The sequence below is a fragment of the Trichechus manatus genome, unplaced genomic scaffold (genome assembly GCF_000243295.1).
Source record: "Trichechus manatus latirostris isolate Lorelei unplaced genomic scaffold, TriManLat1.0 scaffold00187, whole genome shotgun sequence".
Lineage (NCBI taxonomy): Eukaryota > Metazoa > Chordata > Mammalia > Sirenia > Trichechidae > Trichechus > Trichechus manatus.
In genome coordinates, this window is record NW_004444123.1 from 3,523,876 (window position 1) to 3,532,962 (window position 9,087).

The following is a 9,087-nucleotide window of genomic DNA, read 5'->3' on the forward strand; positions in this document are numbered from 1 at the left end:
AAAAAAAAAAAAAAGAATATCGACTATACCATGGACTGCCAGAAGAACAAACAAATCTGTCTTGGAAGAAAGTCCAACCAGAATGCTCCTTAGAAGCGAGGATGGCGAGACTTTGTCTTACATACTTTGGACATGTTATCAGGAGGGATCAGTTCCTGGAGAAGGACATCATGCTTGGTAAAGCAGAGGGTCAGCGAAAAATAGGAAGACCCTCAAGGAGATGGATTGACACAGTGGCGGCAACAATGGGCTCAAGCATAACAACGATTGTGAGGATGGCGCAGGACCGGGCAGTGTTTCGTTCTGTGGTACATAAGGTCGCTACGAGTCGGAACTGACTCGATGGCACCTAACAACAACGACATGAGCTGGAAGCTGTGTCACTTGTATTTCAAATACCGGCAGGGTTACCCATGGTGGACAGGTTTTAGTGGAGCTTTTAGACTAAGATAGAGTAGGAAGAAGTCCTGGTGATCTACTTCCAAAAATTAGCCAATGAAAACCTTATGGATCACAAGAGAACATTGTCTGACTTGCTTGCTTTGGACACGTCATCAGGAGGGGTCAATCATAAGAATAGGACATCATGGAAGTGAGAACAAGGGAGACCCTTGGTGAGACAGATTGGCACAATAGCTGCAAGGGTGGACTCGAACATGGCAGTGATGGTGAGGATGGTGCAGGACGAGGCCACATTTCCTTCTGTTGTAATGGGAGTCACTACGGGTTGGAGGTGACTCAGAGGCATCTATCATCCTCATCATCGCCTCTCTCAGAAGAAAGGGGGCTCTAAGTTCAAGCCTAGGAGCTTTCCCTGCTGAAAGTGGCACCTTCCCTGACTAGTTTCTGTGGCAGAGCCTTTTCTCTCCTTTGCTACCTCTTCTCCAAATCACGCGAGGATGTGGCTTGCTTTTTTCCAGGGGCTGTGGGACGGGGCTTTAGAGACGTCTTCCCTGGGGGGGAGGTTGATTTTCTCAAGGCCGGAGTCTCCAACCCTTCCTGGCGGTGGCAAAGTCCTTCGCTTCCTCCTCAAATCTCTCGTTTTCCTTTTCTGAGTCTGTCCCGAAGAAAGGGGAGGGGAGGACGAGAAACGTCTGATAGGGAAGAGTTCAGGGTAGACAGACTGACAGCCAGCCAGACACTCTCTAGGAAAGAGCCTCGCCCTCCCTGGGGCCCTGGGGGCTGAAGTCTGTTTCTCCACAGAAGCGCGTGCCAGGTGGTGTGTGGCTGCATGCAGTCTGGAGACGGTCCAGCCGTGCCATCTGCATTGTTCCTCCACCACCATCACGGATGTGCCCACAGGACTTGAAACTGTGGGGTGTCTGAGAAACCAAATCTGGACGTGGTTCCTCTTTGCAGCGGAAACAGAAAAGCCGCCCACTTGGATAATAGAGGAGCCAGGTCATGTTTCCGACCAGGGCGAAGGAAGCAGCCATGGGGAGGGGACTCTGAGCCCAGGGGAGCTCGCTCAAAGAGGCAGTGCATTTGGCCTCCTGGGGAAGGAAGGCCAGAGGGCCGCTAATGCAGAGAAGAAGTTCTCAAAGTGTAGTCCCGAACTTGTTAGCATCACCTGGGAACCTGTTAGCAATGCAAATTCTTTGTTGTCACCTTCCACCAGTTTCTGGCAAGTCAGTTCTGACTCTAGGCGACCCCATGTATGTCAGAGTAGAACTGTGCTCATAGGGTTTTCAATGTATACGTGTATATGCAAGTGTGTATATCTATCCCAACTCAGGGAGCTTGTTTCCACAGATTCCCAGTCACCTGGCTCCGACAATCAGGTGATTTTCAAATCTGCTTGTCATAGGCCACTTCTTGACCTCTGGTCAGCCGGGGTGAGGACTGGCAAACCACACAGCCCAGCTGAGGGGTGGCTGTGGAAGGAACCCTGTTGCTGTGCCAGAGGCAGGGCCTGGAGCAGCGTGGCCAGAGGGCACCCAGATGGCCCCCGGAGTGGTTCGAGGATTCACACAAAGGAGAACTCCAGGTCTTTTCCATTTTATGACAGAACCCAACTTCTACCTCCAGTTAAACTGAGGCAACTCATTCACTGGACTGTTTCCCAAGCGACCGTATTATGGTTTGTCTTGGAAACCTCACTAGAAGCCTGAAAGGTTGTTGATGGCTAAAGTTTTCCCCTACCCCATGCTAGGCTGCCCAGAGGGTGGAAGTGGGGGGCTGCTCATTCATTTAACAAGTATTTCAGTCCATGTGTGTTTGGGGCAAGTGACTCCTTCCAGCTTGGAGATATGGCTGAAATGAACTGGCATGTCCTAGGTCTCCATCCCCGTCACACACACACATGCATATATGCACACACACATACATGCATATACACACACATACACACATGCATACACGTATACACACTCATGCATATGTAAATACACACACTTACACACATTCATTCATACTTGCACACATACATACACATATATACGTACACACAAACATATACACATACATACACGCATACACACACATACACACACTCATGCATATACACAAACACACATACTCATGCACACACATACATATACACACATGCATATACACGTATACACACGGACAAACATACACACATATACACGTACACAGACACGTATACACACATGCATGCATACACACACACACGTACATACATACACGCATCCACACATATACATACACACGAACACACACACACACACACCTCTCCCCAATTCAGTGAAGTTTCAGCAACGAGTCTGGAAAAGTTCATGAAATGACCAGTAGAGGGGGTGCGTCCCCCATTTTTGGAATAGAAAAGGTGTGAATTGGGCAGTCTCCAGGCACTGTTGCAGGCATGGGTCCGACACAGCCAGGCGTTGGGTGCTGACGAAAAACCAGATTTACTCGTCGGCCAAACAGACAGTAGCCTAACCCGAGCGATTTCAGGGACGCGAGGAGGTCCGAAGTCTTCCCCAGTCTGTCTTACCGGACAATGGAGGCTGTCTGAGCTTTATCCTTTGGTCTCGACCACTTTAAAATGCAAACACAATTGGGATTACACCTCAGGTTGTTACCTGTCCTTCACTGAGAGGGAAGAAGCTGAGAGAAGGTTTTGAGAAACTAGAAGGCGTGGTTGAGTGTTGGATGGGCAGAGAGGCCTCAGGTACATAAAACAATGAAATTGGGAACTCCCCAGAGTCACAGTCCTCCTCTGTTCAAAAGAAGAGAAGAGCCTGGCCTGTTTCCAGTGTGCCCCCTTGGGGCTCCTACTTCATTTATTGGCTCATGTATACAGAAATTTGGAAGACAGCTACCTGGCCAACCGACTGGAAGAGATCCATATTTGTACCCATTCCCAAGAAAGGTGATCCAACAGAATGCAGAAATTATCGAACAGTATCATTAATATCACATACAAGTAATATTTTGCTGAAGATCATTCAAAAGTGGCTGTAGCAGTATATTGACAGGAAATTGCCAGAAATTCAAGCCAGATTCAAAGAGATCGTGGAACCAGGGATATCATTGCTGATGTCAGATGGATCTTGGCTGAAAGCAGAGACTACCAGGAAGATGTTTACCTGTGTTTCATTGACTATGCAAAGTCATTCGACTGTGTGGATCATAACAAATTATGGATAACACTTCGAAGAATGGGAATTCCAGAACACATAACTGTGCTCATGAGGAACTTGTACACAGACCAAGAGGCAGTCATTCGAACAGAACAAGGGGATGCTTGTACATCAAGGTTGTATCCTTTGACCATACTTATTCAACCTGTGTGCAGAGCAAATAATCTGAGAAGCTGGACTATATGAAGAAGAATGTGGTATCAGGATTGCAAGAATACTCATCACCAACCTGTGACGCGCTTGCTGAAGGCGAAGAGGACTTGAGAACTGACTCGACTACACTTTACTACAACTGCATAGGAGTTAGGAGACGTGGGGCCATTTCAGTCCCGGGAGACGTGAGATGTTTCCCTGAGAACTAGAGGTGTGCTCAGACAGGGTTTACCAAGCAAAACGTAAAGGTTCCAACCAGACATCAGATTTCTACTGGTTTCTGTCAGTCTGCTCTCTTTACACTTATCGTTTTGTCATAGGCTTGAAATAATGGAAATGAAGGAAAAAGTGTAAGTGAGCACGTATGACAAGATCAGGCAGAGCCCCAACGTGACATAGTCTAAATGGAAAATGACACTCTTATGACCCTGTGAAGCCCTGTTTTCCTCTCTTGCATCCCATTTTCCAACTTCCTCAGAGCTCCCTGGCTTCCAGAGCTATCACCTCCTCTATTCTATTCAAACCTGCTCGCAGGAAATCTATCAGATCTTCGTACAGATTTAAGGTAAGGTATTCTCTCTTAAAAAAACTGGTTGTGGTGGAGTCAATTCCTACTCATGGCAACCCCATGTGTGTCAGGGTAGAACTCTGCTCTGAAGCGTTTTCAACGGCTGATATTTTGGAAGTAGACCACCAAGTCTTTCTTCTGAGGTACCTCCAGGTGGACTCAAACCTCCAACCTTTCAGTTAGCCGCCAAGCACATTAACTGTTTGCACCACCCAGGCTTGCTTGCTTTGGATTAATCATCAGGAAAGACCAATCATTAGAAAAGGACAGCATGTTTAGTAAAGCAGACGGTCAGCAGAAACGAAGGAAAGCATTAACGAGATGACGGACACAATAGCAGCACCAACGGTGGTGAAGACGGTGCAGGACCCGCCGCCTTTCACTGTTATACGGAAGGTCACCACCCGTCGGAGCCCACTCCATGGCAACTAACAACAATGACCATGTTCTCTCTTGGGGGACCCTGGGCTTTGGAGCTCAGTTTCATGAAAGAATCAGAAAAGAATCTTCTCAGGAAAACTTCTAAATTTCAGGATCAGCGTAAGTTTACATCAAGCTCTTCTGTTCAACTTTTTTTTTTCTCTTAATAATGTGTCTCCACAGTAAGTGGGGATGACCCACTCTCCTTACTTGGTCGGCCTCTACACCCACCCACTTGGCCAGGTCTCCTTGAGATTGGGTGTGTGACATTAGGAATGCAGAGAATGGAGTGGGGGTGAGGGAGAGATTGGTGGCAAGGGCGATGCCAAGCGTCTAGTTACCAATATGTTATGAAATGAATTATGTCCCCCCAAAATGTGTGCTAGAATCCTAACGTCTATGCCCGTGGATGTAATGTATTGCAGTGACTTGACATCTAATGTAATGCAATCACCTTCCATAATGCAACCTAATGTGATGTAAGCAATCAGTTGAAGTCATACCAGTGTGGGGTGAATTCTAAACCTAATCACTTCGAGTTATAAAAAGATCAGATTAGACACAGAGACACACACAGAGGGAAAGACAGACACCATGTGAGGGTCTCCTGCAAGCCGAGGATCTTCACGGATTGCCGGCAGACATGAGAAACTAAGAGAGAGGCTCACAGAAGGAATCGACATGGCTGAGACCCTAGTTTGGACTTTTAGCCTCCAGGACTGTGAGAAAACAAATTTCTATTCTTTAAAGCCACCCACCTGTGTTTCTGTTATAGCAGCACTAGGTGACTCAGACAGAATCCTCCTTCAGAAGCCTTTCTCCCTCCCCTTCCCCAGTGCCCACAGACGTGGTCTCGGGCCTCATTCCCTCTCTCCTGTCTGTGACCCTACAGTTGGTCTCTCCCCGCTCCAGTCGGTCGGTTCTCACACTGTTTCAGTTAGTCAGGAGAACTCATTCCAGGTCAAGAGGTGAGAGTTAAAACAAGCAACAACTCACCCAGCATGCTGACTTACCGATTGGTGGACTGTGTTAAGACTATAGACCAGGACTGGCAAACTTTGTCTGTAAAAGGCCAGATAATAGTTTAGGCTTGGTGGACCATATACAGTCTCTGTCACATATTTTTATTTTTTATAACTTCTAAAAATGTAAAAAGTATTCTTAGCTAAGGGCCACACAAAAACAAGCGGTAGGCTATAATTTGTCAACACCAGGTATAGACTCAAGGAGCCCTGGTGGCACAATGGTTAATGAAAACGTTAGTGGTTTGAACTCACTCAGTGGTTCCACAGGAGAAAGAACTGGTGATCCGCTCCCATAAAGATTAAAAAAAAAAAAAAAAAACATTGCCATCTAGTTGATTCCAACTCATAGTGACCCTATAGGACGGGGTAGAATTGCCCCATAGGGTTGTGAAGGCTGTAATCTTTATGGAAGCTGACTGCCATGTCTTTCTCCCATGGAGCAGCTGGTCAGTTCGAACTGCCAACCTTCTGGTTAGCAGCCAACCACTTAACCACTGCACCACCAGGGCTCCTTCCCATAAAGATTGTTGTTGTTAGGTGCCGTGGAATCAGTTCCAACTCAAAGCAATCCTATGTACAACAGAACAAAACACTGCCCAGTCCTGGGCCATCCTTACAATTGTTGCTATGCTTGAGCCCATTGTTGCAGCCAGTGTGTCACTCCATCTTGTTGAGGGTCTTCCTCTTTTCTGCTGACCCTCTATCCCATAAAGATTACAGCCTAGAAAACGCTATGGGGCAGCTGCACTCCGTCACACGGGGTTGCTATGAGTTGAAATTGACTCGATGGCACCTAACAACAACAGTATAGACTCATTCAGATAATTAGACACACTTGTTTAGTTTCTATTCGTTGCCTGCATGTAGAGTGGCCATATCTCAAGGTGAGGAGTAGAGGCGTACTCAGCAAGATTCTGCTTCTGTGTCCTTTCATATTTCCTCGTATGTCCCACAATGGGTCTCATCGGCCTCCTCCTCCACGGAGATTCGTCACTGTATTAGTTACCTATCGCTGCTGTGACAATTACTTCAAACTTAGTGGCTCAAGACAACACAAATTTACTATCTTAGACTTCAGGAGGGCAGAAGTCCATAATAGGTCTCAGCAGGGCTACGTTTCTTCTGGAGGCTCTGTGGAGAATCTGTTTTCTTGCTTTCCCAGTGTCTAGAGACTGCTGGAATTCCTGGGCTCATGGCCGCCTTCCACCTTGAAAACCAGCAATGGCTGGTTCTCTTCCTCTAGGTGCCGTCTCTCTGGTTCTGCCTCTTCGTCTCCTTCTTCCCCATTTATGGACTCTTGTGATGACATTGGGCCCAACTGGATATTCAGAATCACATCCTTATCTTAACTTAAGGTCAGCTGGTTAGCAACCTTAATTCCATCTGCAACATGAATTCCCCCTTGCCATGTCATATATGTACTCACAGGTTCCAGGGATAGGATGTGGATGTCTTCGGGGCCATTATTCAGCCCAATTACATACCTGCCGACCCCTGGTCTCATTTTGGCCATGTTGACTACTATTTACCCACCTTTGCCTTTCTGAAGTACACGTTAGCTCCTAACACGCACTTTGAGATGGCTGGAGAACTATGCATGGACTTTCCAGGGCTTAAGTACAATTTTGGTCCTGAGTGACACACATGGTTTGCACTCAATTACTTACCTGAAGGTCGGTGGTTCAAGCCCACCCAGTAGCACTGCAGAAGAAAAGCCTGGCGATCTGCTTCCATAAACATTACAGCCAAAAAAACCTACGGAACAGTTCTGCTCTCTAACAGCTGGGGTCACCATGAGTCGGAATCGACTCGATGGCAAAAGGGTTGATACATTTTGATAAGGAAGAGTGAGAAGAAAGATAAAGCAACAAACATGTATACATTATTTCATTTAATTAGCCCAACAACTCATGCAAAGTAGATATTATTATCCTTGCTGTCTTAATAGGGGTTCTCCAGAAAAACAGAACCAATGAGATTGAGGTACATAGATAGATACATAGATACATATAGAGATACCTAGATACATAGATAGATATTGATTTACTAAAAACCTTGGCTCATGTGATTGCAGGCGGCTGGCAAATCCCAAATCCCTAGGTCAGGCAACAGGCTAGAGACTCCTGCAAGCTTGTGCTCCAGATCCGTAGGTCAGGTGGTAAGAAGAGGGAAGGGTAAGAGTGTTTTGAAACAATGTCTGTTTACCGTGCAGACACCACTCTCTGAGGAAACTCCCTTTTTCTCTTAAGGCCTTCATCTGACTGCCTGAGGTCCACCCACATTATCGAAGGCCATCTGCTTTACTTGAGGCCACTGATTTGATCACAAATAACTAGTTTGTAACAGCAACTAGACTAGTGTTTTACCAAGCTACTAGGCACCACACCCTCACCAAATTAACTCACTTTATAGCCGTTGGAACTGAGGCTCAGAGATGGGATACTTTAGCTGAGTTCACTGGACTGGCACAGGACAGAGCTGTACCAGGCGACGGGAATTGGAGGCGACATTTACTGCAGGGAAGGAGAGAGAGGCGTCAGCATTGCCTCGGAGGAGTGGAAGGAATTCAGCAGAAAATTCAGGGAAAGCTATGCGGGTCAGCCTGACCTGAAGGACAGAAAGAGACTTAGAGGAGAGGAGAAGGGAGAGGAAATTTGTGTGTGTGTGTGTGCGCTTTAGATGAAGGTTTACACAGCAAATTAGTTTCTCATTAAACAATTAATACACATAGTGTTTGGAGGCATTGGTAGCCAACCCCATGACATGTCGACACTCTAAGGGACAGGAAATTTAATGGTGGAATAGTTTGTGTTCATTCCAAAAGTGAGGGTTGCTAAGAACACCAGAAAAATCTGAGCAAATGCAGACAATCTGCACTTGGCAAATTCTACCACTTATGGTGAGAAAATCCACAAGCAAATGAAGTAAACAGCCCTGGAGCTGGTCTAGCGGGCACCACCTTGGTGGAAGGTTTTGGAGGAAGATCCAGGAAGGAGTTTAGGGAGGCCTGTGCTGCAGGCAATGAATGATGCGATGGGGGGGAGGGGTGCACCCAGGGGGTCCTTGAAACTTGTACCCTTCTGATAGCCTCTGGGCACTGCTGGCCTGCTACCCGTCCGGCTCTGTCCCCAGGGGTGTGCAGGGGTCAGTCTGTGGCATCCCCCGGGTCTGTTCCAGCACTGCTCCTGGAAACACAAGCCCAGGAATCAGCAGCCCTGGGCGGAGTGCTGCCCTGACCCTTGGCCCAGAGAGCTGGCCGCTGTGAGTTCACAGCAGGACAGGCGGGGCGGGATGTCAGCTCGGGTCAGCCAGCTTC

At 47.2% G+C, this 9,087-nt stretch overlaps 1 pseudogene; it reads right to left on the minus strand.

The window, feature by feature from the left end:
- The window catches only part of LOC101357082 (heterogeneous nuclear ribonucleoprotein A1-like), a 37,307-nt pseudogene extending 30,023 nt beyond the window's left edge, over positions 1-7,284 (minus strand).
- Positions 7,285-9,087: the final 1,803 nt, after the last annotated feature.